Source organism: Dermacentor albipictus, chromosome 3 (assembly GCF_038994185.2).
Source record: "Dermacentor albipictus isolate Rhodes 1998 colony chromosome 3, USDA_Dalb.pri_finalv2, whole genome shotgun sequence".
Classification (NCBI taxonomy): domain Eukaryota; kingdom Metazoa; phylum Arthropoda; class Arachnida; order Ixodida; family Ixodidae; genus Dermacentor; species Dermacentor albipictus.
The window spans coordinates 93,738,298-93,742,448 of record NC_091823.1 but is presented as its reverse complement, the minus strand read 5'-3'; the positions used below and the strand labels follow the sequence as shown (position 1 = coordinate 93,742,448).

The following is a 4,151-nucleotide window of genomic DNA, read 5'->3' as shown; positions in this document are numbered from 1 at the left end:
TACAAGTTGTTTCCATGTGCGTACGTGCTACGCGCGTGTGCGTAATCTATTAGTTTTGATGGCAACAGTGTCCAAATAAACACAGATGGCTACGACATCCAAATTCAAGTTCTTTTTTTTTCTGTGCAGAAGTTTCTGGCTTTTGGCATAGAATCAAATTGCTTCGTCGAATCCGAGAGGGTCCTTTCTGCCGATTATTTCGTTTTGATCGGTCTCAAGGATTTCAGCGACGAAATCGCGGAAATAGTTGCGCTGTGCGTGCAAATGTGCGGCCTTCTTAGCAAGTATCTTCACTCTTTTTTAAGACAAACCGCCTTTCAAGTGAGCCGGCCTCACGGATGTATAAAATTGATTAGGAATGATATTTTAGTTGAATGAATCTAATTGTGTCTAGTTATAACTAAAAAAACGAGTTTTTTCTTTCCCAATGTTTGTTCCCTCCACACGCCAGCGCACTTCAATCGCTGCGCCCATAAGCACCCTTGCTGTTGTCGGTGGCAACTTTCTTAATGTTTGTTCACAATATCACTCAAGCTGCGAATTCTAGTACGCTAGAGTTTTCTTTATCATTCCAATAGCGACGTTCAAAATGAAGATACAGGACTCTATACACTTTCTTGTCATTTTTTGGTGCTGAACGTTGAAGGCCGACAATCTGCAGGCACTGCGGCGCGGGTTTCGCGTCGGCTTGAGAGATGGCGCCATGCTGTGTGGGCCCTCCTTCACCTGTTTCTGCCCGGAGCGGTGGCCTCCCGGCCTCCACCGGAAAAAGAAAACCGGAAAAGGAGGTCGAGGCACCACAAGGAGAAAATGGCACGGCTCAGCCGTGCCCTTAGCATTGCAATGGATAAATAACCTGTTTATTAACGTGAATATTTACCAACCTGTTTGTACACATTAAAACAAAACTGCTTTGATTAGTCAATGACTTCTTATTTCAGAATTTATGGTGTCAGTTCCTAAGACAAAGGTTGCTGCAGACACACAACACTGCTTTGACGAATTACGAGCTTTGTGTCTTGGTATTGGGTGGTTGAAAAATATTCGCGTTACATAAAACCAAATGAGCAAAATGTTTTTGCAGTTCATTTATAGCGCTCCAAATAGTCTTGCTAGCACTTTGTCTAGCTTTAACTCGCCGAGCGTACGTAGTGCTCCCTCTTCTTAAGTGTCTTCGTGAAATTCGCTGCTGTCTGTGAAGTTTGACCATTCCACATCACTGCCAGCCTCTCGTTCATCAGTATCATCGAGTAGTACGTCACCTGTATTGATGCACAGATTGTGCAGGATACAACAGGCAAGCATGAACTGATTCATTCAAGGCATAGTGCGCAGCTGAATGTACAATCGCCCAATTTTTTAACCTGAACGCGCGAGCATCGACCGGCCAGTCGATAAGCGCCGTATAACGGAGTACAGTGGGGTCCGGTTGCCGGAACAGCCTGGCAGAGGGAAGCTGCATTGGACTGTGCATTGCGCGCACGCGCGTATTCTCGCACACTTCGCCGCTGTACTCCGTTATACGGCGCTTATCGACTGGCCGGTCGATGCTCGCGCGTTCAGGTTAAAAAATTGGGCGATTGTACATCAACTGACGGACGCATTTTTTATAAGTTCGAAAAGAGCTTTCGATAAGTACACGTGTTGCTGAGAATTTCACGTTGAAATCTTTCTTTGCCTTTGAGAACCTTCCAAAATCGCTGTAAGGGGTCAGCAGGTCTTGTCTTACAGGGCATGCTGCTTCACCTAAAAGGTGGCATTTACTTCATTCGCATAAGCTTGCGAATCTTTTAGCTAGTGGGAACATGCGAAACACGCGAGAGTACTGTTTTGCTCCAGCTTCTAACGAGAACATCAGTGAAGCGCCTCTTGTTATCACACACAGCCTGCAACGTAATCGAGCGAAAGGGGTGTCTGTTGCTGTAGGTGGAAACGATCTCATTTTGGGGCACTGGATGCGGATGGAATAGCCATCAATGCATCCAACAACACCTGGCGCACCGGACACCTGCAGAAAATAGGTTCATGCATACCAGTTTCTCATTCTATTTGCTAGCAATAGAAGAAATTAGGTGTGCATACTTTCTAAAAATACGTGGACAGCTTCTCCAGGTCATCTCATCAGGAAATGTCAGGACCATTGCGCCCTAAATAAGCAGGTATCCAGGCACTCTGTAATTCTGTACACGGTACTTTTAGCCATGTGAAACCTGTCTGCGACATCCCGATAAAATGTTTTGTTCGCTGCATACCTGCGCAGTAAGGCGACTGGGTGGCTTATTTTGCAGTACCCCTAACTGGCAAAAACTGCAGAATACAAAAGTGTTTTACTGTTTTCTTGGTTGTAGGAACCAATGGTCACCGCTGGAAACAAAAGCCACGCGTGAGCGACTTCCTTTTGTATAGAGGTAGGTTGAGTCACATGACTCTCCATATCGCACAGCCCAGCGCAAGCGAAGGAAAGACAAACCACACACGGGCTGTGCAAAAAACTGCGGCCCTTTGGTCACATTTCTTGTCATGAGAACGGTTGCTTTGTCGAGCACGCACAAACACACGTACGGTAATCCACAGAGATATATATAGTGCACATTTTCTCAGCAACGACAATTGACATACTCACCAAATGAAGCACAAAATGGACGTCTCCGCAGACTTCGCGAGCATGCCACCGTGATTCTGTGCCGGGCACATCGGAGACGCAGCGAAGCGCGCGATCAGTTCGGTGGCAACACATCGAGACAGCCTGAAGTGCATTCATAACTGCATTTTATCAAAAAAATTAAAGGCCCCTAAAACGCTAAGTTCTGAAAAGGAGCAGTTGTTACCTCTACATCCGAGTACTGGCGAACGCCGTCGTCGACGTTACGCACAACTTTCGGTCTCTTTGTCGGCGGCCGAAACGGGGTGTCGAAAGCTCGCTTGAATACACCAGCTTCCAAAGTTTGTTCGTCGCTTGAGTCCTCGCCGGTCGATTCGGAACTTGAGCTAGATGTATCATCACTCTCCGAAAGCAGTTAAAATGCAAGTTGACGATGCAAGGCACCACTCATTGCTTCCCAGAGGCCACGATTCGCGTTCGCAGGCGCGCGCGCCATATCGGTACGCTAACTGTGGGTGGCCTGACATCACGCGACTTCCGGTCGGCTCCGTCAATGTTTGTGGCGTAGAGAGTGCTGCTCCGTGGAGTGGATAGCGTGATCTAGCGGTGGAGCAGCTCCCAATCCGCCAATGAAATATGATGCGGGAGGCACTTTCAATCTCCCAACGAAATAGACTTGCTCTGCCAGGAGCAGAAAAACTACTACCGGAAGTGTTCTGAATCTGCCATGGGAATTCACCAACAGCCGGCGATCTTCAAAATCTGATATGCGGTCCAAGCGCGTCGGCTTTTATTTATGAGTCATCGAAAGTTACAGAGCAATCGCTGGTACCTGCGTTTCTCCCGGAAAGTAGTGCGCAATTCGCGTCGCGCTTACAATCAGATTACACAAGGTCCGGTGACAGCATACAACGGATAGAACAACCGATAACATTCTAGAAACTTCCGATGTATGCAGGCGAGTCCTGCGCTGAGGGATCACGTTTATATTTGTTAGCCGGTGAAAAGCGATCATCCGTGAAAGATAAAGTACAAGGGACAATATCTTGCTAACCTAAAAAAACCGGGTAGGCAAAAATACTGAAAAAAATCATTTTTTGTTTTTGGCGCAACTTGAAATCCGCAGCCTTTCCTGAACAACAATAAATCGGTTATTTGTCTCAGTTGAACTTCTTTTCGCAAAAAAAAAATTACTTATTCTGAAACCTATACGGTGGCTCACCTCGCCCCTGTTCCTATCCTTCTGCCAAATGCATCCGTAGTGCAAGCATCAAAACCGTATGGAGAGGTGACAACTTGCAAGCTGCAGTGCATTCGGCACGTTCGGAAAAACATGGGCCCAAATCTGTGGAGACTGAAGAAAGAAAGCAAAGGCTTTCGGACGTGGAGTGCATATCTGGTCGGGGACGTCTGAGCGATGCCTTCACTGACAAGATCCAGAATTACTCTGGCTTGGGTATTAGAAGGAATACAAGCAGTTTAGAGGACATTCAAAAGGCTGTCTGGGCCACATATTTTCACATAACATCAACGGATACCATTCCATCCC

General features: G+C 46.8%; 1 long non-coding RNA gene across 1 annotated transcript; it reads right to left on the bottom strand.

The window, feature by feature from the left end:
- Positions 1–687: 687 nt before the first annotated feature.
- Positions 688–3,255, bottom strand: LOC139057476 (uncharacterized). Its single transcript, XR_011512815.1, has 3 exons — positions 2,829–3,255; positions 2,624–2,746; positions 688–757 (listed from the first exon to the last, which is right to left on the bottom strand). It is a non-coding gene; the product is annotated as an uncharacterized lncRNA (long non-coding RNA).
- Between the last annotated feature and the right edge of the window lie 896 nt (positions 3,256–4,151).